Source organism: Neolamprologus multifasciatus, chromosome 22 (assembly GCF_963576455.1).
Source record: "Neolamprologus multifasciatus chromosome 22, fNeoMul1.2, whole genome shotgun sequence".
Classification (NCBI taxonomy): Eukaryota; Metazoa; Chordata; class Actinopteri; order Cichliformes; family Cichlidae; genus Neolamprologus; species Neolamprologus multifasciatus.
The window spans coordinates 33,011,191-33,038,019 of NC_140459.1; the positions used below are offsets into that span (position 1 = coordinate 33,011,191).

General features: G+C 38.6%; 1 pseudogene across 1 annotated transcript; it reads right to left on the reverse strand.

The window, feature by feature from the left end:
- Positions 1-1,205: 1,205 nt before the first annotated feature.
- On the reverse strand, positions 1,206-12,209 carry LOC146493822 (uncharacterized; annotated as a pseudogene). Its single transcript, XR_014871912.1, has 8 exons — positions 11,885-12,209; positions 11,346-11,408; positions 11,011-11,047; positions 4,521-8,023; positions 3,354-4,320; positions 2,880-3,047; positions 2,465-2,560; positions 1,206-1,987 (listed from the first exon to the last, which is right to left on the reverse strand). The product of XR_014871912.1 is annotated as an uncharacterized LOC146493822 (transcript).
- Between the last annotated feature and the right edge of the window lie 14,620 nt (positions 12,210-26,829).

The window sequence follows — 26,829 nt, forward strand, 5'->3', positions numbered from 1 at the left end:
TTGTACTGGTTAATACAACTGTACATAGCTGGGAACAAACATCAGGTAGTGATGTTTATGTATTAGGCAACAGAACGTTAAACATGAATAGTCCACAAAATAAGCAGTCATTCACTTTAAATTTGAAGTAGAAGAGCCAAATGATTAGGAGAAAAAAAACTTCCTCAATACTCAGCTCAACAAGTAGTCCACTCTGAGTGATCCACTCATTGAACAAATCATTCTTCAGCGTCAGTAGACGCCCTTTCAGTGGTTTGTTGTCCTCAAGGCACATCACAACCTTCTGGATAAATGTGAATGTAAGCTCGAGTTTCTTTGGGTATTGTAGGTCTAGACTGAAGATGGCCGAATCAGTAGTGTCATCCGTGACAACTGTCAGCAGAGCCACAGGAGTGTCAGTGAGATCTGGACCATCTGCTGACTGCAAAACACAAATAATACAAGAATGAGTTCAGCCCCTCGAGGACACAAATCATGCTATTGATTAGAGGTGTGAATCTTCATAAGTCGCACGTTTCTTTTAGGATTATAATGTCAAAGATTTAATTTGATACTGCGATACATAATGATGCATTACAATAATCTTAATTTGGGTTTGGTTTCAAAACATATGTTTAAACAAATGTCTGTCAAGATATTTGTTTTTGTTATTTACCAAACATTTGTCTGACCACAACATGGCACCTCCAAAAAAAAACCACTTGAATTTTAAAAGGCAGATAGTTTTTATCTGCGGATTTTTTTTGTATAACAATCTTTCAACTATTTTCATGTTTTCTGGTTTATGTGTAACAATCTTCTTGCAATCTTATTCAACAATAGTTGATATATGGGAGAAAACAAATCAGATGAGGACTGCACTGTAAACCCGAATCAGTTCACTGAACTTAAAACATTTGTGGAAACTGATTACCTCAAAAGTTTTAAGTACACAAACTCATCTCTTCTAAGTATGGGGGTACTCAAAATTTGTATTTATTGTTAACTTAAAAATTTTAAATTATATTTTGATTTTATTAATTGAGCTTTACTTAAAAACTATATACTTTAATTTTAATATTTTTGTGTTTTTTGTAGTTTACTATTTTGATCCAACACAATGCAATTATATTACAACCTAAACGCAAATTATATGATTATTAATTAAAAGATATTTATTTTTAAATGTTTGAGTTTAGACTAGTAAAAAAAATTAGAGAAATTCATTTACTTTACATTTTGTTTATTTAACATTTTTTTATAGAAATGTAAAAACATTGCAAATGTTTTTATAAAACCATGGACATGGGCACCATAAAGTGAGCATTATAAATTCAGTGTAGAACATCTTTTTATAAAATCACAAAGGACAACATCAGTCCTAATTGCATCTTTCTCAAAATACTTAAAAATTCAAAATAAAAAGTCAATAATAATCACTGTTGTTTGAAAAAGAAATGAAAAACAATTTTTTAAAATGGATACAAATAAAAATGATCATCTTCCAAATAACCAGAACAGGCAGGCAAGTATAGGAAAATTAGGTAAACTGATGGAGTTAAATCCACCCAAAGCCTGCAGTAAACTTAAAGTGCTTTAAATAAAGTGCTTCAAACAAAGTGCTCAGTAACAGAGTGCACGTCCTAACAAACATTGCCTTATATTCCTTCCAAAACTACTCTTTCAGCAACAAATCATTTTTAAGAGCATGTAGGCAGGGTTTCAGGGGTTTGCCGTCATCAAGCCCCATGAAGATTTTTTGGACAAAGGTAAATGTGTGAACCAGCTTCCTGGGGTAGTCTAAATGCAGAGCATAGATCAAGCCAAACAATAAGGCAAATGCATCTGCAAATCTGGGAATATCACGCATCACCAAGTTGCCTTCCACCACAACGGCCATGCTTGAGGAAGTAAAATGGACAGAACTGGTCTGGGAAGCGCCGTCGGTAACCACTGTGAGAAGGGCAACTGGAGTGTCAATGAGGGTCGACTCATCCAATGTGTCCGCCTGGAATAGACACAGTATCAATAAGTAAGGTTGGTTTGAGAGAATGTGACAAGCAAGACCTGTAATCTAGCAAAAAATTCAGCAGTGTAGTGGGTTACTTTGTAACGGGTTAGGGTACTCTACTTTTTTGAAAAATGTACATTAGCGCGTTAGCTTCTGTCATTACATAATTAGTATGTTTGTTACTTTTCTAAAAAAAAAAAAAAAAGAAGTCATTTTTTATTTTATGACTTTATCTCAAAAAGAAGCTAAATCTTGACTTCAGCCTTGTTTTTGGGGCCACCTGCAGCGTAGCCGAAGTGCTGTGATACGCCTGTGCCCTGCTCCTGACCCTGTGTGTGTGTGTGAGGGTTTTCTAAAGAGAGGGCATTTTGTTTGTACAATTTGGTAGCTGCTAGGGTATTAAATTGTATTTTTTTAAAAAACATGGTGTTTTATCTCACTGGCAGAATTTAAGTGATGCAAAAATACACTTACATTACATGTCTTAAAGAATTCTGGGTCCTCCTCCCGCAGGTATACAGGAAGGGCACGAAGCACTGCAGTGCGTTTCACGTTGACATCAGGCGCCTCCTAAAAAGGGAAAAGAAAAGTTGATTGAACACAAAGTTTTCAGGTGTCATTCTTTGGGGAGAATACATGTTTATGAAACTGCATGGTATGTGACTCTACATAATTTTGGAGACATTTCTTTTAAGACACAACCTTTCTGTCTCTTATGACAAAGAGTCTGTATCTTACTCATTTGACAAAAATCCTACACAGTATTTTAAAATAATAACAGATCAGAGCTGTAATCTGTATAGAACACAGATGTTCAAAGCAAGGAAAAATTGAGTTTTTATCAGTGAAACTTTTAATTTGTGTTAATTTTATCATTATCAATATTCACCTGAAGATCATAATGATTCAGGATGGTTCGCAGAGCCTCCGATATCTTGCTAGTCCGTGCAGCCTTCTGTCTGTATAGAGCCATGAGTCATGGTGTGTGTCTGTCAAGTTCAGCGTAGAACTGGTTCCGCAGGTTGATGTTTGTGACTCGGTGGAACTCCGCACAAATCTAAAATAAAACAGGAACAAAAACATCAACATGAAGCCAAATTACTGACCAAATTTACATCTTATCATTAAAGAGGAATTGCCCAACTTCTGTCTAACCTTGTTTTATAGATGTCCTATTAAGTATTTTTTGTTAAAATTGGACCCGAACCACAAGCACAAGTGTATCACAAAGCTGAAATATATTTTTGTTTGTTATCTATTATTTATTTATTTGTTATTTATTTATTATCTGAATCTGAAGAGATCTGCTGAACTTGCATTGTTTCATGTTAAACTGAAGAAGAAAAAAAAAATCAAAGCACACCTGAGAGTCAAATCGCAGAGCAGGCCATTTCTCTAAGAAGTTCTTTACCATTGGGTTGTCTTGAACAATTTCATGGCGACGAAGTGCAAAGGTAGTCTGCATCAGTTTTTCAATCATTACTTTGTTGGGCTCAGTCTTCTCAACCTCATTTTTTATCTGGACTCTCATATCCTCCAAACTGACCTGATCTTCTCCTCTTGGAAAGTTTGGGAGGTAGTTCACCTCAGCTCTTCTGGCTCTTTTTATGTTTGAGTGGGGATGCTCTCCTTCAGGGTTGTTAACACTCCTCCTGCCAGTGTTGACAGACACCTCCACACATCCAGATCTGGCTAGCTTGGTGCGATAATTTCCCATCTTGAATTTTAAACTGGTCTTCCAACCATAACTTCCATTCCTACTTCCAGGCTCTTTAAGACATGGATGAGTGGTAACAAGAGCTTCTGCTGCCAAACCGACATCTCCATCACTCGGATAGGCTTTGAAGGTATGCATCGCTGAAGCCATTGTCTCCAAGATGTTGTGCTTTTGGGCTCGAGTCAACTTCAGATGTTTTCCAGACATCTCAAAGGCTCTATTTCCCTCCTCAAGGAGATGTTCAACTTCGTAAGAAAAGGTAGGTACTGGGAAATTGTCAGGCCAACACTTCAGACGCTGAGCTAAAGGCACATGAGGAAGGATGTCTGTATCAGAACTTGCACAAGAACTGACATCACTTTCAGATCTCACTACTTTTAGTGTGCCCTTCTCCGGCAACTCTTGAATATCCAGTAGGCAGGTAAGTTGCCCATCAAAGTCGGGGTCTTCGTATTGTAAGGTAAACTCAAAGTCCAGCCTTGGGTTGAGCTTCTCACGGAGTATGGTGATTAGTTCTTCCACCGACTCAGGCCGCTTAGTTAGAGAAACCTTCACAACAACATCTGTGGTGAGGTGAACTCTCAGCAGGAACTTTTGGGATACTGCCATCATCCTATGAATAAAACAAGGAATGGAGATGATTTTTAAAAAATGAATCGTCTCATATATAAAAACACTGTACATCATACCATTAACCTTATTATGGTCAGTGATAATTATATACTCAGCCATCATTACAGCTTTCAAAAATTTCAAAAGTACACTGTACATTTCATGACAAAATAAACACTTAGCATGGCAAAAAAAACTTACAATTACTGCTGTTTACTTTGAGTGCAGTCTTGAATTCTATGGCCGATCATCCAACAGTCCAAAACATCAACAACAAGAATTTCAAATGTTACAAAGTCACAGGCCATCATTCCATTTAGTCATGGTAAACAGTAACCCTCTTTCAGTTTTAGGTTTTTACCATATAATCAGCATTGTCTCACCATGTATAAATTCTGTTAAGTTGGAAAAAAAAAAGCACAGAATACATATGAATTTACACTGCAGTTATTTTACAAAACCAAGCCAAACTGCAGGATAAATCTTTGCAAAGACACATCGTTATGCGATAGTACATACTACATCAGTGAGATACTTGTAATATTACACAGAACTTCTACTTACAAACTACTTCTTTTACAGGCTGCTGCTTAATGGTATTTTTTTTATTTTCCCCCACACACAGCTTCTGCATTGTGAAACTGCAATGATTAATGAAAGGTATCTTGTGCTTTTCATCTGAAGTTTATATATCCAATTAGAACTTGGTAATTAAGTTTGGATTTACTTTGATTTCATAAACAAGTAAAAAACAAACAAAAAAAAAACACTAGTACATTTTTTACATTTATCTGATAAAACAGTCTATTACACATGTATATTACAAAAATGAATATATGTACAACATATGCAAATTACATAATGCAAATACACTTTCAGTGTAGACGTATAAAACGTTTTGGTGTCAAAAATAGTTTTCCTTCCACATAGTATGCAGAAAGGGGCAAGTTGTCATTAAACTCAGACATGGAGTGGATAGCTATACAACTTGGGTAGAGTTCATATGACCTTACATGTTCAATGTAGTTTGACTTGTGATCTTTGCAAAGAAATGCAACATCATTGTTAACAAGGAGAATTTTTTCGATCTTGCTAAACTGTGGCAGTCCCCCATCCTCCCCCACAGACAAAAACATTCCAGGACTGTAAGTTGTACCATCAACAATGAACTTTGATGTGCTGTAAATAATTCTGCTGTCGGTTTTATTCTTTATGTATTCTTGTGCAACTTCAGGAAGATCTGAAACCGTGACAGAAGTGACATGTGACGACTGCTGATGTGGCTGAAAAAATGTTGGTGCACTGAGGTAGTAGGCCACCATGTGTTGGTGCCGTGTTGCTAATGTTTGCAACACATTCTTAAAGTTTTGTGTGTCATGTATTACCCGCTTGAAAAACCGATGCTTACCCTCAAACCTCATTGTCCAGAAATGGACAAGTGGTCCAAAAGCACGTATAAGAGCTGGGTAGTGCTCTATATAATGATGTTTTGGAAGCAGTCTGAATTCAGGAAAAATGTCCTGCAGCACTTTTCTGTGTTCATCTATCTTTGACTGCAAATACTGTATGGTCTCTTCATCAAATCTTGGGCACAGCATTAGCTCAACAACCTCTTTCAAATCCATTAACACTGTCCAAGAAGCATCTTCCTCAGGAACTACATTACCAATCATGAATGGCAGTAGTCTCAGCAGTGTGCTATTCTCATGGCCATTGCCACCAATGGTTCTCTTTGTAGAGAAGTTCTTTGGGATGGGCTTTGGTTTGTCAATTTTGTCTGAATGCTGGTAAGGAAAAGACAAGATTTTCCTATTCAAATGCTCAAGAGTAAAATATTTCCGCCGAATCATCTCCTGAATACACATGGCCAACTCCACAGGTACAATGCCTTCAAAAAGGTCATGCAGGACATCAGGCGGGAAGCCTGTAGTTGTATGAAAATACTGCAAACTTTCGGTCAGGATGCATTTCCGTTGCACACCTTCCTGACTATGACCATCCCCATGTAGGACTTCCTGCACATTATGATCATAACTGGCTTTTGTTCTGAGGCTAAACTTGCCATCTCCAACATCATGAGACTGAATTAGGTCTCGTGTTGCATTGCAGAACCTGCAAATAAATCCTGTTCTGAAAGACTGGCTAAACCCAGCCAATGAGTGGGCTGCCAGATTGTCAGATACAACGCACAAGACAGTCCCTTGAACAGATTTACCAAGGCACTCAATAAATACACCATCTTGCTCAAGAGTTTTTAGATCTTGTAGCAAAGGACCAAATGCTCTTTGATAGCCACACCTTTGGAGATCAGGTACCTTACATAGTGCTGCTAGCTGAATGACATGTAGACCTGAACGGTATTTACTTGGCAAATCAGCAAACACCCAGTATACTGCACACAGTTTGTGTATTTTCCTTGAAGTGCCCAATGGATTAGCAATTTCAAGGTCATCAATGTACAGTATCAGTGGCAGTGAAAGCTCTGATGAAGATAGTAACTCGTTTTCTTGGAAATACAACCCATCTTTATGGCTTGTGTAAAGACCCTGATGTGAGATATTTGTTTCCATAATTCTGTTCAGAATGTCTGTATGTTGGAACATTTTTTGGATCATCTCAAGTATAGGGACATGAATTGCTGTACAACCAGGCTCTAAGAAATACTGAACAGGCATTACCACAGGGTAGTTTTTTTCTATAAACCTTTTTCTACGTTTATTTGAACAAAGGTCCTCCCCTTTTGCTGTGGCACAAGCAAAAATATTTGCATCATTTACAGCATTAAGCAAATCATTAAGGACAGTATCGGAAGGAGTAATCTGATGCCTTTGTAAAACATCGTGCAGAGTTACTTTAATGAGGGGCTTTGACAAAGAAAATATTTGTGTCAGAGTATCAACTATTTCCTGAGAAGCCATTTCAGAAACATGAAGGATACTTTCCATCTTCAGGAACAGTGAAGACAAATTCTTGTGTAGCTGGGCTCTTAATTGCCTGGTATCACAAACACTGTCCACTTCTGGAAAAGCCAATGCTTCCAAATGCTCATCATTAACATCCTCAAGGGCAAGCTCACCAGTGCTTTCCACTGGGCTGCTGTTTTCTGTTGACACAAGGTCATCGCAAATGTCCAGACTACCTGTGTGTGCTCTACTTTTGTGTGTATTAAAGGATGAATACACATTTGTGAGGTAACTACAGTTTTTATAAGGGCAAGCAACATTCTCATGGTTTTTTAGGTGTCTTCGTAAATGGCTGAATAATGCAGTCTCTGAGAAAGGCTGCTTTAATTTGCACAAGGGACATGTAAAAAACACAAGAGCTTCTTGTGCACCTTGACTTGCACCAGTTTTCAATGGCTCATTGTGAATCCGTGACAAATGGATTTTCAATGCATTAAATAATTTGAATGTACAAATGCAAGAGTCATAGAGACAAGGCAAGGGACTAACCTTAGAATAAATGCTGTGGTTCAAACGGTAATGCTTAAATAACTGTGCCCGGGTGTCTGAGGTGACTGCACACAATTTGCACTTCCAATCCATTGGCTTATTTGAAAAACTTCAGTGAACATCAGTATTCCAGTTCTTAAAGGAAAAAACAGACTACACAATTTCAAAGTAATTACAATTAATGCTCAAACTTTCAATCACTGCATGGTGACTGTAAAAGGCCAAATGTTGTCCAACATTCTCAATTGGATCCTAAAGATAAATGTAGAAAAAAAAATGAGCTCAGTTTTTAGTTTCAAATACTTGTAACTAGAGGGCACATCCTTAGTGTTTCCACTTTCAAGAACAATTTTAAAGTGCAAATCACACCTGCTTAGATGATCTATTACTTTACCATGCAAATAATTCTAGTTCTATATTTATATAATTGCCAGTTTCTTGACAAACATTCAAGGAGATCTACCGTTTTTTGCAACGTGAGCCTTATGGAATGCAAAATGTTCATTTACTCACTCACACAACTTAGGTGCTATTTTGAGTCCTTTGAGAGATATTTAGATCAATTCCTGACCAGCCTATATCCATATAATGAAAGTTGTTGGGGCACTAGACACTGCAGCTTTTACATAAAGCATAACCTGCCACAAAACGCCATTATTTTCCCACTGTTTTGTTATGAATTCCAAGCACTTGGTAGCATCTTGGTTGTGCTTTGTTGTCATCATCCGGGGACTTTTACAAACGTTTAGTCACACTAGTTGGAGCTCAACTAGGAGACAAAAAAAAAAAAAAAAAAAAAAAAAAAAACAGCTCCCATTTAAGAACAGTTTCACAAATAAAAAAAATTGCTCCAACATAAATTATTTTTATTTATTTTTTTAAGGCCAGACCAGACATGACATAGCTGGAGGGAGTCCTGTCAGCTCAATCAATAGAAAACTCTGAGATTTAGGCTGACTTTGACACAGACTAAACTTTAAATGGTAACAACTACACACATGATTTAGCACAACAACCATCCAGCTATGAGCCTGCTGCGGTCCAGAGACACATGAGAGAGACCAGGGAGAGAATTAACAGCCTCAATAAAACATTGCAAGGCAGTGCTAATGTTTTTAGCTTGGCCGCTGCAAGCTAGCTACAGTTTCTTTTACAATACACGCTGCTTCTAATCTTTGTTATCATTCTTTCAACAAACTTGGTCATTGGCAGATGTTAGACAACAAGACTCATGGTTTACAGTTTCTGTCCAAAGAGCTGAGCCTCTGAGCAGTGATCTGTCTCCTTCCTGCTGAAACAGCTGCGGTCCTGAAAGCAGTTAGCACCACAAGAACTGCGCACCTCATCTTTGCTTCAGTATCCCAAGTTAAACTCAATCACAACGCTGGAGTGGTGGGCTAAACCTCCAGTCTGAATTGAGCGCAGCTATCAACTGTTTTTTCGTAATTAAAAGCAGCTGATGTGCAGTGTACCTTTAGCTCACAGAGTGCTTGCAGGTAAACCAGATAGAGCTTTATTTTTGTTATTTGGTAACCTGTGGACTCCATGTCCTGACTAGGGGTGGGTTTTTATAATCGATTTATAGATTAAAATCGATTCTGGCTTGGATAACGTAAAATCGATTCATTAAAATCCTGAATCAATTTTTTAATATAAATTTATTTTGCCCGAAATGCCAGAATCTCAGGTGAAATCTCACAAAATTTCAACCACCACCAAACAGCTAAGACAGTAAATGAGAGCAGGAACACGGATTCTGCACAAAGACTTAAACACACAGCGCAACCCGCGGATCAGAATCAGTGAGATGTCGCCTTTCTCACAGTCGGGGCTGAAAGCCGACAGCTCGCTGATTCTGATCCGCGGGTCCGCGCTTTGTGTTCATGCCCTTTATGCGCTGATTCTAAAGCTGTTAGTTTGATGTCTCTCCAAACAATATTGACCGAACCAGCAGCAAAAGAAAATCCAAACTGCGCTTCACATTAACATCGTCATGTATTCACTCTTACTTTTACTGTTTTGCTTCGACCACGATGCACAGCTCTCTCTCTCTCCCTGTACTTCAAGAACAGTTTCCCGTCTAAAAATCTGTTTTCTGCATTATTCGCTTGCTTGTTACGCACAAGTCTACCGTTGTTTACAGCGCTGTCGGCCGACGTTTTTTTTCTTCGTTTTATATACTTCCGAAAAGAAAACCTAATTTCTGCCGTTCAATACTGAACAAATTTAAACTTTTTAAAATTATGCAAAACGCTTAGCCGTGTCTCTAATAAAACCGCTGTAACTTCAGAGGTAATGTTCATGTGTTGATTAATGTTTTTCTTTCGTTTTTGATGTACTGCAGAATATTTTTAGAAAATCCCAGGCCAGGAAAATTGCCTTCATGTTTTTCTGTGTTTTATCGTCATCTACTTTGACACAAAGGCATCTGCTGTGATGCTCACACCTTTGATAAAGTCTTGCGTGTGTCAGCTTCCTTTTTATAGATACAAAAATATGTAAATGTACTGATCTGAATTATAATATTTCTGACTGTCAAAATTTCACAGATTCAAATCGAATTGAATTAAATCGAATCGATTCGGGACCTTGTGAATCGGAATTGAATCGATTCACGAAATCAGTGACGATACCCAGCCCTAGTCCTGACACACAGGCTGGTGTTTGTACAGCTTCCACAAACACAATAATTTTGTATTTTTAAGAAAAATGAATGCAATATAATCATAGTAAACACACTAACGCTCACGAACACCACCTACTGCCAACAGCGCATAACATACAACTCCCTTCAGTTACATCACACGTCCAGGTTATGAAACTTTCAGTCAAAATTTGGGTTTCTAAACATTTTTAATTTTGAAATACCCCAATCAACGTATCAAGACGTTTTTTGGGGGACATTTTATATGCATTTCAGCAACTACTGAAATCTGCACTTTAAGGGACTTAATGAATGGTTTCTTTTAAAAATTAAAAATGATTGAGTATTTTCACATCACATGAAAATATTAATTTTTAATACAAATTTGGCCCTACAAAAAAATGGAAACTCAGTAACCAATATAATGGAGATTCTCTAAACATGAGCAAATATCACAGTAAAATTGCTGATTGGGATTTACACATTGGATGTATCCTCAGTAATTTTGTACAGTTATACAAAATTATTTTATAAGAACTCAACAACTGATGAAACAACTTACTTATGTGACTAAATATGAAGTGTTATAACTTACCATAAAAGTTGAACTGTGCCACCGACCCTTGGTAGATCTGCACATGATAAAAAGATGCATTATAAATAATAACACAGCTATTAATAATTATACTGGCGGGGTACATTTAAGATGTTAATGTCACAAAATAAAATAGACCGGTTGAAAGAAGTACAAGGTAATAGTAATGGGGGGAGCCATGAAAATATATCTTTTCAACATGATTCAGTGTGACAAATAGGGGCATGATTAAAAAAAAAACAAAAAAAAACAAAAAAAAAAAAAACAGGTCTTTTAACGTACAAATGTTTTAATGGCCATGAAGAAAGGACTCTTCAATAGATCTTTCAACTCACCTGTGTTTACTGTCTCCACCTGAAATTACTTGCAGTCTTAAGTTTTTTTCTTCGGTCTTCAGCCTTGGAATAAAAAATAAAAATACTGAAAACCTTATCAGCACACTAAATATACAACACCTTGCTATATTTTAATCTGCGTATTACTTTTAATTGTTTAAGATACAAGTTGCCACTGCTAGCTAAGTCACTTTTGAACGATGCTAATGACAAGGAAAAAAAAACCTGCCGAACAATGAGGCTGCTGTTGTAAAAACGCCAACTTTCTTGCGTTGGCAATGGGTCGTTAAAATATCACTAAGACGCTTTCTTTATGTGCAATTCTTAGCAAAACTGTGTTTTAATCGGTTAAAACTGTAAAACTAACGACATCATCAGTTTGAAAAAGAGCGCGAACAACAGCGAACAACTATTCACTACCTGGGTCTGTGCTGTTTAACACAACAGCGCATTCAAAAACAAGTTATTGGCTGCAACATATTAATATACTTGCTTTTTTACAGAAAAAATAAACATAACGAAGGTTCCGTTTTACTTACAAGTTTCTCCAAATGTGCTCTCCAGTCGCTCGCGAAGGGCAGCCATATTGAACAGAATTTTCTGTCAACGTCGTTCAGGTTAGAAAACGTCATGACGTCATGACGTACACATGCGGAGCTCGAAAAAAAAACATTTACTCAAAAATCATAATTAAAAAAGCAGTATTTACTCTTAACTTCTAAGCCATGTACAATTATAACTGTTTGAATCGTTAACAGAACAGAAAAGCTTTAAGTTGTTTCAACTTTGTGACGAATTTCAATTGTTGTATCCACAAACTTTATAAGTCAGGTAGACTGTTGGGGTTTACAGTGTGTGTTGAACCTCCTTCCTGATATACACCCTCGTCCTCCTTGAGTTCTGAGCGATGTCATATGTTCGACTGAACAGCTAGGCAAAGGGGTTGATGCTGAGGCCAGTACACTTACATCACAAGTCCTGAATAACGTGGAGGCATCTTCACGCAGGTACACAAGAAGTGCACGAAGGACGAAGGCCCGTCTTGTATTTACGTCACACTGTTCCTAGATGAACATACAATATCTATTAGAATAGTATTTATACAAATGCAGAGTAAAAACAAAGTGTTGGATAGCCATGCTCTGATTGTCATTGTTATAGATCAGGGGTGTCCAAACTTTTCATGTAAAGGGCTAAACTTGTCAATCTAGAAGGGTAACCCTACCCTACCCTAGCCATAGATGGTAAATTCAGTATTTTGGATAACCGTATTTTTAGTAATACACATTTTAAATTAATACGTTTCCATTGTAAATGCATCAACAACTCACAAAGGAAAAACTTCCAAATGTAAACCAATTTTTACAAAAACAGTACTTGTTTGGACTTCAAATTGAAGCTGATAAATCTTTTTAACACAACACTTTTTGTCAAGATGTCCTTCTCCTAAAATGACAACCTTGTATCCATGGCATAATCACTTAATCTCGGGGCACAGTTGAAGCAATTGACACTATGGCTTCTTACAGCTGTGTACAAACCATCTGTTAATGTAATGCTGAATCACGTGAAATGAAAAATTTACCTGAATGTCATAAATTCTCATGAGCTTTGCTAACTCCTCTGCAATCTTGCCAGTCTTGATGGCCTTGTCTCGGAACAAAGTGATGAGTCTAGGCGTATGTCTGTCCAGCTCCTTGTAGAATTGAGTGCGCAGGTTAACATTGTTGATTTGGTGGAACTCTGCAACCACCTGTACATGAACAGAAATACACAGAAATGAACAAAGATGAATTAGGAACAGAATTGTGAATGTATTTTAAAAAGTTCTCAGGTTAGCAAAACCAGAGCAATTGTAGTCAGAACCAAGGCCAAAATAGAAAGTTTTCTGTCATTCTTTGTAATGTTATCTAAAGGAAATTAAAATAAATAAATTTCTAGAGACTTTGTTTACTGTGAATGGGGGGGAAAAAATACGCCACAGAGTGATGTGTTGTCATTTTACATCTGCCATTTGCTTTTTGGTAAATTGTTTGAAAATCTAGATTTTTAAAAACTGGGAGAACAGTAAAGAGAAAGACAGACATATACATATATATATACATACACACATATACACACACACACACACACACACACATATATATATATATATATATATATATATATACACTTTTTTTTTTTTTTTTACCTGTGACTCAATAAGTAGAGCTGGCCATCTGTCCACGACGTCCCTCACTCGTGGAGCTCCAACAGCTCCAACAATTTCTTGGCGACATAGGGCATAGGTGGTGTCCATGAGCTTGCCTATGACTAAGTAGTTTCTCTCAGTCTTTATGCATGATCTGTTCTCTCATTTTTTCCAGAATGGCTGGGGTGTGATCCTTCGGTAGGTTGGTGATGTAGTTGACCTCAGCTTTTCGAGCTTTCTTTATACAAAATACATTGTATAAACAACCACATATAAATACATATAAAACAACCACATGCTCCTTCAGTTGCATCAACTCTATGTGAATCATTATGTGATCTTGACAGATGAGCTTTCATTGCCTCGAATGATGGAAAAGTACAAATGCAACTGTCATAGAGACATAGCAGGGCGGACACTCGTGAATATTGGGTATGCAATACAGTGTAGTGCCAAAATAATAATTTAAAGTTGCAGAACACAACTTGCATTTCCACTCCATTGGGCCAACTTCACCCCTGCAATTAAAATATTTGCAATTAAAGTCAAAATCATTTCAGCCCTGTTTGCACCGTTTACGCGCATTGTACTTAAAATGCGTGTAAATTTTTAAATTAGGTGGAACATAATTATGGCAACATGTTCACACAGTAATTTAATTTTGTCTGTTCTGTTGCAAAAAAATCTAAACATTTTGAATAATTCAGGGCAAAATTGTCTATTTTCTTTGTATTTATTTTTTATTTAAATTAGGACACAAATTGTAAAACTCACCCACTGGCAACTGGTGAAATGTTGACTCTCTGTAGCGCTCTTTGCAGTCTGATATCTGTAAACAATATGTGCACAAAGACGACTTATTAATGTTCAAAAACATTCTTCAATATTTCATTCTAGTTCTGTTGATGTTTGTGTTTTTATTGTATTAATAAAGGGTTCAAGTGATCAAACTATTTTTGTGGTCTCCACAGTTGAAATCAAAACATTTCTAATGATTGTGTAAACACAAATTAAACCAATTGTTAATAACAATCTTTCTTAATACAGCATATCTGAGGGGTATTCCACAAAGCGAGCTAACTCCATTAGCCAGGCTCTTCAGGGCAATTCCGGCTTTAATTTCCTAATACCGATTCATCAAAGGATAATGTCAAGACTCACTAATTTACTATGGCAAACCTGCTAGCTCGCACGCTACCTTTGAAGCTAATGTTAGCTCCATCTCTCTAATTGAATAGGCTTTGTGATGGCTTTTGGCTTTTTGTGTGATTTGTGTCAGTGTTCAGCAAGCAATGAAGTGGTGGATTACCCCATCTCTAATATCAAGTTATTACTAGAGATGGACCGATCCGATATTACGTCTCGGTCCGATACTGACCTAAATTACTGGATCGGATATCGGTGAGAAATAAAAAATGTAATCCGATCCATTAAATATCAAAAAAGCACCTCACAAAACTTGCTACATGGCGTAACTCGGCTCATAACCGCAGCACATCGCAGCAGTATGCATCAGGTGATAGAGCGGCTGTGTGTATTTGTAGCCTCGCTACCAAACCAGCATTTGATCTCCGAGGAAGTTATCTCAGAGAGAAGTAAAGCAAGTGTGTAAGTTCATCTCTGAATGTCTGTAAAGCATTCCCGCGTTAAGCTTAACAACAGATATTAGGAGCGACTGCCTCTCTCTCTCTCTCTCTCTCCTGCTGCTACTTCAATCGTGAAACTGATCAATGATCAGCTGATCGGCTTTTCTGTCGCGAGTTGTCTCTCTTCTGAGTTTTTGGCCCACTTCTCAGCAGAAAGAGGAAACCAGCGGCTGAACAACAGCAGCACTATTAAGCTTGATAAGCTGTTGTTAGAATTTATTTAATATTACTTTCTACACCAGGATCTTTTTCTACGCAGCTGACCGCTGGTAGCTGTGCAGGGGCGGATCTAGCAAAGTGTAGCGAGGGGGGCCGATAGGGCATGGACAGGGAAAAGGGGGCACAAAGACATACTTTTCTTTCTTATTCTCATTTAAAATGTCTAGCTTTTAATAAATAATTATCTGACTCTTACACCCAAAGTTTTAATCTGATGTAAAATGTATAGAAGTCCATTACTGTATATAGTAACTGTTAAGTCTAACATACCCTAGTAAGCTATAGGACTTTTTCCTTTGGGAAGATACCATCTGTGAATTCTGCAATTCTGTTGAAGAAAGATGTTGAATCTATTTAATTATTCTTGAAAAATAATTTATTTCTGTGCATTTTTCCCCTGCATCAAATTAAATTTGATTACATCGATTAAGCATCATGAGGTGGAGGGTGGTTTGTTTGTTTTTTTTGCTGGGAGTTTGCAACCCTATTAGTTAGGTTGCTTAATATTTCTGCTAAGTACTCTTTAAAATACCAGAATAGGAAGGATTGAGTAGGTTTAAGTTTATTAGGTTGATCAGTGTTGCTGAACTATGAAATATTTTGGGCGCAGTGTATTTTTTACATACAGGTATAACAGAATTGCTTTAGTGTTGTTGTTTATTTAAACTTGAGTATAAACTTATACAAAATGCAGCAAGATATTAAAAAAAACGTTTTATTGATTAAAAAACACACTATATCGGATTCATATCGCTATCGGCAGATATCCAAATTTATGATATCGGTATCGGACATAAAAAAGTGGTATCGTGCCATCTCTAGTTATTACAGCAGCTACAGTTTGCTGTTTAGTGGCTAAATTATGTCAAGTGTGGAGTTCATCTTATATAATACAGTTCTAGTATTTATTAGTTATGAATTTTGTTTTTAGCATTTTGAAAAATATTGCCGCCAGAAACTTTTTGTCCAACCCTTGCTGCTTCTGACACCAGGCATTATTAATAACACACAAATTGCTCTCTTTCTTCGTCCTGTTCAAAATAGCCCTGTCCATGTGTTAAAAATACTTCAAAGTGCCTTGCAACATGGAAATGAATACATATGTCATACAAAATACTGTTGTAATGTGACTTGACATTTGGAAGGCAGGAAACGGAATGTAGTGGAAGAATTAACTTTAAGGCCTTATTTCAATTGTGTTGTAAAACATTTAACATGTCCGCTATATTCTGACATGGGTTATCTTCTGGTTTTATTAATAGCACCGAGTCCGGCCGTGTGTAATGTTAGGCTGAATCAGGCGATGCATTTTTTCGCAAGCCTTGACTTGTAGAGCTCGCTTAGTGGAATACCCCTCTAAACTGTTAAAAGGATTTCGAGATTATCTCACAACCATACATTTGAGACTACGAAAAAATACAAACATGTGTCTAATTACCATCATGATAACACACTCATGTTGTTTAGCATTGTTCGTTTCATGCTAGCACACACATACACATAGCTCAACAGCGTAAACTACTGACTGTGTAACACGGACACTTATTGAACTAATTATAGTCACAATATGCAAGTGCATTACCGGCGAATACGACAACTGGTAGAAACGTACAGCAGAAAGTTTTGGCAGAAAGTTCAAACACATGGAGCTAGATCTGCCACTGTCAACTTACCGGGCAAGAATGCAATCCATTATGGGAAATGTTGTCCCCCACGGAAAACCGCCAAAACGTTACACCGTTGTAATTTGAAGTAACATTACGTATTTGTCACATTCGATAACTTCTAAAGTTACAATTACTTGGATTCGAATTTATTTATAACAAACATTCAATGTGCACAAAGTACGAATATATTTCCAGTTAAAAATAAAAAAGACTGTTTATCAAAATTAAATTTAAACAAAACAAAAACACATTGGACTTACCAAATTTAGGGCTGTTGATGAAAAAATTAAGGTGGTGGTCGTGGTGGGTTGAAGTTGGGGACTCTTAATCCACACGGGCTGGCCAAATCTGACTCAGCCAGTGTTGCCAACTCCTCAGTAAGGAAAATCGCTATTGGCTGTCCTAAAAGTCGCTAGAAGTCGCCAAATGACGTCATTGCCTAATTTGCATAATTGGTCATTGTGATGGCATGCCACACATGGTAAGCTCCACACCTCACCACCCGTTGATTCACTTTAGTTTAATTTACAGTCACTACTTTAAAATAGTCTAATCTATTGTTCAATATTGTTTCTTTATTAAATGTATTTATTTTTCTATCACACCTTCCAATGTTTATATGGGTGCACACATATTAACCTTGCAAGGTCAAAGTTCTGTTTTATGTTATATTAATACATCTTTCTTTGTTTGAGTTACCTGGGAGTTGGCTTCTCCGTCTGGCAAAAGGTGTGGCAAAGGGCTGGTAGACCTGAAGTACTAATGACGGCCTAATTGGATTGCACCACATGCTTCATTGTCTGGGGGGTGTTTCATGTTTGTTTAATTGTTTTGTATTAGTTGCTTATATGGCAGCCATTTTGTTTTCCCCCGTGTGTGTCATTTGGTTTAGCTAAACCGGTATTTAAGTTCCCCCGTGTGTCATTTCAGCAGGTCAGTTTATCTTATGTTTGTTTGAGGTTTTGTTAATTATTATCTTCAGTTTAGTCTATTGAGTTGACCTCTTTTATTGGTCTGCCTATTTAAGTTTTGGCTTTGTTAAATATATTTTCATATTTTTTGGGTCAATAAAACCCCCTTTTTTGAATTAAACACCTGTGTCCTTTATGCTTTACTGCTTGGTCCCTGACAATTGGTGGCAGCGGTGGGATCATCCAGTATTGGACACAGGTCCTTTTTCTTTTTTTTTCCCCTTTCTTCTGTTTTTCCCCATGAGGAAGAAAAATGCATCGTGGTGGCAAGAATGAAAAGAAAAAGGGATCTGCTCAGCAAACTTGCGAAGAGGAGGAAAATGGAGCCTCAGAAGTCACTGAAGTTGTGGAGAGAGTGGAAAAGGAGCCTACTTTGTCTGATCTAGTCAATATGCTACATGCTCACATGGGACAACAGGACGTCCGGGATGCAAAACAGAGTGAGTTAAATGCACGACAAGAACAGCGATTTAAAGCCCTTCAACATCAGTTTAGACTTCTGCAGTCAGAAATCCAAGTCAGATAACATCTACCAAAATCCCCCATAGAGCTCCACTCCAACCTCTCCCTGTCATCGGCACTCCTTTTGAGCGTCTTGGAATGGATATTGTAGGGCCTGTTGAGAGGAGCAAAGCAGGAAATCGTTACATGCTTGTTGTAACAGATTATGCCACAAAATATCCTGAGGTGTTCCCTTTAAAATCTATAAAGGCCAAGCCCATTGCATTTTGTTTAGTGCAGTTCTTTGCAAGAGTTGGGTTTCCACGAGAAATACTAACTGATCAAGGCACTAACTTCATGTCTACTTTGTTAAAGCAAGTTTATCAGTTGTTGGGTATCCGGAGTCTGAGAACTTCACCATACCACCCTCAAACTGATGGGCTGACAGAACGCTTTAACCAGACATTGAAACAGATGCTCAGAAAGTTTGTCAACAACAGTGGTAATGATTGGGATCAATGGCTGCCATATCTACTCTTTGCTTATAGAGAAGTCCCCCAAGCCTCCACAGGTTTTTCCCCTTTTGAGCTGTTGTATGGTTATGAGGTTCGTGGCCCTCTAACTCTGTTAAAGGAGATCTGGGAGGGAGACAAGGCGGAGGAGGGACCCAATAACATTTTGTCTTATGTCATTCAGATGAGAGAACGGTTAGAGAAAATGAGTGAACTTGCTCAATCACATATGGTGGAGGCCCAGCAGCAGCAGAAGTCTTGGTATGATAAATCTGCTCGTCAGCGTTCGTTTGAACCAGGACAAAAGGTGCTCGTGCTCCTCCCCAGTGACAACAACAAATTGCTGGCAAAGTGGCAGGGGCCATTTGAAGTTATGAGGAAGCTGGGACCCACCACATATGAGGTGTCCACCCCAGGGCAGTTGCGCCCCAGCAAGGTCTTGCATATAAACCTTCTGAAGGAGTGGGTGGTGCGTATTGAACACAAGGCGGATGCAATGCTCATACGGCGAGTGCCTGAAGAAGATGAAGCAGATGAGCAATATCTACCACCTGCTGGCTCTCTGGATTATGATCTCAGCCATCTCCCAGAGGACAAGCAGCAGCAGGTGAGAGAAATGTGTAAATCAGCAGTCTTTCAAGAGAATCCAGGGAGAACTGACATTGTCGAACATGATATTGTGGTACGAGAAGGTGCCTCTGTGAGACGATTGAGTTACAGGATCCCAGAACGTCTTCTGCCTTCATTGAAGAAGGAAATTGACTTGATGCTATCCCTAGGGATCATTGAAAGATCTAAAAGCGAATGGTGCAACCCTGTGGTCTTGGTACCCAAAAGGGATGAGAGTATGAGGTTCTGCATTGATTTCAGGTACCTGAACTCCGTATCCATGTTTGACTCCTACCCAACACCAAAAATTGATGATCTACTTGAACGTCTGGGAAAAGCAAGGTACCTGACCACAATAGATTTGTGTAAGGGTTACTGGCAGGTCCCACTCACTCAACGGTCCAGAGAGTTCACAGCATTTAGAACACCATGGGGGCTTTTCCAATTTACAGTCTTGCCATTTGGATTACATGGAGCTCCAGCAACTTTCCAACGGCTAATGGATCAGGTATTACATGACTGCTCTGACTTTGCTGCTGCTTACTTGGATGATATTGTTATCCACAGCAACACCTGGGAGGAGCATGTGGAACACCTGCGAACTGTTCTGGACCACTTGCACTCAGCTGGGTTGACGGTGAATACGTCAAAGTGTGTTTTCGCCGCTGCTGAGACAGAATACCTGGGCCATGTCATCGGCAAGGGGGTTATCAGGCCACAGGTCAGCAAAATCGAGGCCATGGAATCATCCCCCCTGCCCCAAACAAGGAAGCAGCTGAGATCCTTTTTGGGCGTGGCAGGTTTCTACCGTCGTTTCATCCCTCAGTTCTCCAACAGGGCAGCTCTGCTCACAGACCTGACGGGATCACGTTCTCCCAATCACATCCAGTGGACAGAGGAGGCAGTGGCAGCGTTTCATGACATCCAACAGTCACTAAGTAAGCAACCGGTTTTGTACAGTCCCAACTTTGATGAACCGTTCATATTACAGACTGATGCTTCAGATCGGGGCCTGGGAGCTGTCCTCCTTCAGGAAACCAGGGAAGGCCGCCATCCAGTGGCTTACATCAGCCGGAAACTGTTTCCACGTGAAGTTCGGTATTCCACAGTAGAGAAAGAGACCTTAGCGATCAAGTGGGCCCTGGACTCCTTCCGCTACTATCTACTGGGAAGAGACTTCACCTTGGAAACTGATCACAAAGCACTCCAGTGGCTTGAGCAGATGAAGGACACAAATGGGCGAATTACCCGCTGGTACCTGGCCTTACAGCCATTCCGATTCACTGTCCACCATGTACCAGGCAAGGAGAACCTTACTGCTGACTATCTCTCTCGCTGTTCCAGCGAGAGCTCTGAAGAGGGGAGGTGTGTGATGGCATGCCACACATGGTAAGCTCCACACCTCACCACCCGTTGATTCACTTTAGTTTAATTTACAGTCACTACTTTAAAATAGTCTAATCTATTGTTCAATATTGTTTCTTTATTAAATGTATTTATTTTTCTATCACACCTTCCAATGTTTATATGGGTGCACACATATTAACCTTGCAAGGTCAAAGTTCTGTTTTATGTTATATTAATACATCTTTCTTTGTTTGAGTTACCTGGGAGTTGGCTTCTCCGTCTGGCAAAAGGTGTGGCAAAGGGCTGGTAGACCTGAAGTACTAATGACGGCCTAATTGGATTGCACCACATGCTTCATTGTCTGGGGGGTGTTTCATGTTTGTTTAATTGTTTTGTATTAGTTGCTTATATGGCAGCCATTTTGTTTTCCCCCGTGTGTGTCATTTGGTTTAGCTAAACCGGTATTTAAGTTCCCCCGTGTGTCATTTCAGCAGGTCAGTTTATCTTATGTTTGTTTGAGGTTTTGTTAATTATTATCTTCAGTTTAGTCTATTGAGTTGACCTCTTTTATTGGTCTGCCTATTTAAGTTTTGGCTTTGTTAAATATATTTTCATATTTTTTGGGTCAATAAAACCCCCTTTTTTGAATTAAACACCTGTGTCCTTTATGCTTTACTGCTTGGTCCCTGACAGTCATGCTAATGTAATTGTAACCTAGGTTGTTGGAGAGAGAAACAACATCGTGGAAGACACATAAAGTGAGTAAAAAACGTCCTAAATGCAGTTAGAATTTATTTACAAATTAAATTTCTTTTAGCAATTATTGTTTTTTAATGTCACAATTCCAACCCTGCTCCTTTATCCGGGCCTGGACCGGCAAAAGTGACCCGAAATTGGCACTCTGGTGGAGTTACTGTGTGTGTGTGTGTGTTTATAAGTAGTTTTAAACCTTGTGATCCACAAAACAGCATAACAGTAAAAGAATTGACTGCGTTACAGTCAGTGCGGGAGCAGCGGCTTCGCTCATGCGCGATTCATTTGCCGTTTGGACGCACAGGTGTGAACATCTCCTGCCCTGATAGCAGCGGGGGGAGGACTATCCTCCGCCTGTGAGCCCTGTGAGCGCTTTGGCACGGGTGAGGTGCCCAGGGCAGCACCGCTGCCTGTTGAGAGTAAGAGCGATACGCGTTTTCACGTCAAAAAGTCGTCATAAATAAGTCTCCAGTAATACCAGAAAAAGTAGCCAGATTTGTCGCTAGTCGCTTTTTAGAAAAAAAAGTCGCTAAGGGGGTCTGAAAATACGCTAAATATAGCGACAAAGTCACTAAGTTGGCAACACTGGACTCAGCTTTCCTGAGGGAGTGACAAGACTCCACCCACCAGAACGTCACTAGTACATGCTTCTTAAACTTTTTGAGCGTTCCAAACAAATTAGCTAAAAAATATTGAGCCCTATTCAATTAAAGTTGCATAAAGGCCAACAGAGCTCAATACTTTATAGTTTGCTCAACTACAAAATGACATTTGAGTGTTATGAGCTTATTAGTTATGAGCTAGAACAACTGTTAGGGATTACAGTGCAGTAACTTTAAAATGATGATACCAGTTGCTACACCTTTTCAGGTTTACAGTTTTTTTTCCACTTTCCACATGGTTGCTCTGTACCTAGCTTGTACCACTACACTTGCTGTCTTCGGAGCATCTGCTCCCCTTCCTTCTTTCACATAATGGTATGATCAACATATTGGTATAAGCCACATGATGTGCCCAACAAAATAAAGTCCCACCCCTATCTGCATGGATTGCCAGCAGGGCTGACACAGGTTCGAAACATTGTTCCAAAGAATGATTCAGAAATACCTATTTCACATGAATATAGCTAGTCTTTTTGTAGGTTTGGTATCATCGTTGGGATTTTATTTTGCCATGATGGGTCTTCTGAGTTTAAAAGCTAGCCTGTGCAGCCAGAAACTCCTGGGGAAAAGAAAAAAAAGAAGGAAGAAACCCCAAAAATCCAAGAAAACTACATACATGTAGTACATGTGAGATATTCTTAACAATTCTCTTGAAGAAAACAAGATTTTGTCCACTTTTTAGAAGAAAAACACGTTTAGTTTTAATTAGATATCAATTTTTGAGTTAATTAAAACACAGTAATTACCATCCCAGTAGCTTCTATGCTTCTAGGTTTGTGTGCCAGTATGCACAGCAAACCTTCTTTGAGGGTTGCTTGTAAAACCATTGTGTACATACATATACATATATACATATATATACATATATCTCATCTGACCACATGACTTTCTCCCATGCCTCCTCTGGATCATCCAAATGGTCATTGCCAAACTTCAGATGGGCTTGGACATGTGATGACATGAGCAGGGGAACCTTCCGTGCAATGCATGATTTGAGACCATGACGGCATAGTGTTCTACTGACAGTGACCTTTGAAACTGTGGTTCCAGCTCTTTTCATGTCATTGACCAGCTCCTCCCGTGTAGTTCTGGGCTGATTCCTCACCTTTCTTATCATCAGTGATACCCCACGAGGTGAGATCTTGCATGGAGCCTCAGTCCGAGAGAGACTGACAGTTGTCTTCAGCCTCTTCCATTTTCTTGCTGAATCTTGCTGATTGCCAGGTGTTCAGATACTTATGTGCAGCAGTGCAATACAAATAAATTATTTAACCCTTAGATGCACACGTGGGGTCAAAAATGACCCCATGGGTTGTTTTTCTTCAAAATCTTTAAAATGAAAAGTTGTAATATATTCATATTCCAGGTATTCCTCATAAAATATGTTTGTAACATGAGGCCATTTGCATTTTTATTTATTTTTTGCATTAATTTAAAGAAAATGCTGTTTTTGTATCACTACCCCACTCTTCCACAAGTGGGGTCAAAAATGACCCCAAGCAGTTCCTATGGAATCTTCTATGAAATGTTAATTCTTAGCAACTCTGACTGCCCCACTTACACTTCTGATGGATCAAGAATTAATTTTTACACAGTAACATACATGATTTATTGTCAGGGCTGCACATAAGTGGTCCGCAAGTGTGCATTCGCTGTCAAAATAAAAGTATTCCCGGAAATTCAGAGAATACACGCTTCTTTTGCGGTGGAGGAACACCAAAGTAATTGCTTACGGAGCTTGCTTCTTCGACATCTTTAAGAGTTCTGAACAAATGTCTGTCCTCCTCCAGAACATCTTATGTACGCAAACGAGCGTTCCAACTTCTTATCTGGTATGCGTCTTTTATTTTGACAGCAAATGCGCACCTGTGGACCATTTATGTGCAGCCCTGTTTATAGTTTCCTGTGCATTTCAAACATTGTCCTTTCTGATTTTTTTTTTAATATTTAAAGTAACATGGCTGCTATGAGGCCAGCTAGGATCCCTGTGGACCTTGCCCTATAAATGATCCCGGACGGATGGGATGAAGAGCCCATCGGAGGCACTGATTCAGAATCTGACATCTCAGACATAGAGGACACAGACTATTGTCCCCTTTCCTTCCCCCCCGCCCCCTGAACAAGGCCAGTCAGATACAGAGGAGTCCTCTGATGAGTCTTCTGAAGAGGAAATAGATATTAATATTAGATATCTTACTGCTCTAGCCACAATATTCTGAATTAGTCGGCCAGGGCTTGCACCTGGGTTTAGTACTTTCTCCCCAGTAAATGCATGGAAGATGTTCATGCCTGATAATTTAATAGAAGAGGTGCTGACACGCACAAACATGGAGGCACAAAGAGTAGACAGACAGGGGAAAAGAGTGGAAAAATGTAATCAAACATAAGCTCCTGGCCTTCATTTGATTGACCATTCTTGCAGGAAGTGAGAAGAACTGGGATGTACCAGAAAGCGTGTTTTTTGGGAGTCCTCTGCATAACCCATTGTTCAAGGCCACTATGTCAATTCAAAGATTTAAAGATATTCGCCGTTTCTTGTACTTTGATGACAAGAGGACCAGAGCCTACCGACTGAAAACAAACCACATGGCAGCTTTCCGCTACATATGGGGCCTGTTCCTGGTCAACTGCAGGCAGAAATTCATCCCTAGTGATTGTGTTACAGTGGATGAACAACTTGTGCCTTTCAGAGGGAAGACCCAGCTTCTGCAGTATATGCAGAGCAAGCATACAAAAGTGATACAAGTGATACAAAAACTGCAATTTCTTAAAATTAATGAAAAAATAAATATAAATGCAAAAGGCCTCATGTCACAAACATGTTTTATGAGGAATAATTCAAATATGAAAATATAACAACTCTTTGTTTTAAAGATTTTGAAGAATAACAACCGAGTTTATAGCAAAATGCATTGTTTCTATTTGGGGTCATTTTTGACCCCACTTGTGGAAGAGTGTAGGTGTTGGTAGGTTGTGCATCCAAGGGTTAAGAATCATACAATATGATTTCCTGAATTATTTTTTAAATGCTGTCTCTCACAGTGGGAATGCACCTACATTATGAATTTCAGACCTCTCCGTGATTTCAAAGTGGGAGAACTTGCAAAATCACAGGGTGTTCAATTACTCATGTTCCTCACTGTATATATAAAAGCATTGTTTAGATCTGTGTAATGCCTGTGTGCCTCATATTCTCCACAGAGTAGTGTTATCAAGATCTTATTAGAACAAAAGTGTTACTGTTGATACTGTTTATATCAGTGTCAGATTATTTATAACCTTGATGCATTTCTGACAAAATTGCTTCAAACATTTCAGTGTTTCACAAAACCTTGCTTTATACATAAGTAATGGCTGCTTCTTCTGACTGCCAGTGTTAGTGTAACTGAATCCAGATAATAGAAGGATACTCTGGATATAATGTACTTGCTTCAGGCCTAAAAGGAAAAGAAAATACTATATGTAGACAAATCACTAATCAGGGGAACACGGCATAGGTGAGAGCAGAATGCAGAAGGAAACAATTATCTGCAGGTGAAAACAATCAGAGCAGTTGGCAATCACAAAGGAAGGAAAGGCAGGAACTAGATCTAGGAAAACACAGAGGCGTGTAAAACTAGTAAGTGCTACCAATGTGAAAACAAAAACATGAACCACAAACTCCTTACTGGACAAATCATGAGATATTATGAGAAATCAAACTCAGAAACACACAAACTAACACTCACAATATACCACAATCATAAAAGAGTCAAAGCAAGGATCCAAACCTTTCACAAACACACAATTTAAAAAACTCTAAACAGAAATCCAAATAGTAACAAAGAAACATAAACCCTACAACACTACACAAAACACTGAGACCACGACAGTATTCTAGATGTTAACAGGCACAATATCCACAGATTTTCTGGACATATAAGTGTCCTCTTCATCACTGTAAAGGTTTTTACACTGTTCACACATGCCGTGTTTTAGGAATGATAAAGAATGAAACTAGTGTGTCGAAAGTGTGTTTTACAAGCAGTGTTTCAATGGAATGTTACTTTAGTATTGTTCATTCATTATTTAAATTATTCACTACTTTGAAAAAAATATGAAACAGGTAGAGCACACAAAATGATCAGCTTACGAGTCATAGGAAAAAAGTATTGCATTTAGAAGCAGAGTTTTCATCCAATATATGAAAAGCTAATCAGTCAGCCTGATTGCAGTGAGTGGCCTTTTGTAACATCTTTAATCTGGTGAGTGTTTTAAGAAGTGCATAATTGAAATTCTGTTCAGGATGGCGGCAATTTTCAGCTGCAGGATAATGAGCCATCAGTTGGCCTTGGATGGTAGTGTTAGAGGCTGTTTTAAATGTACCATGTGATGAACCTTTGATTGAATCACCAATGATGGCTTTATATTGACAGTACCAGCTAGGGACATGGGACTCTTTATTTAGTCTTCACCTTTATCGCCTG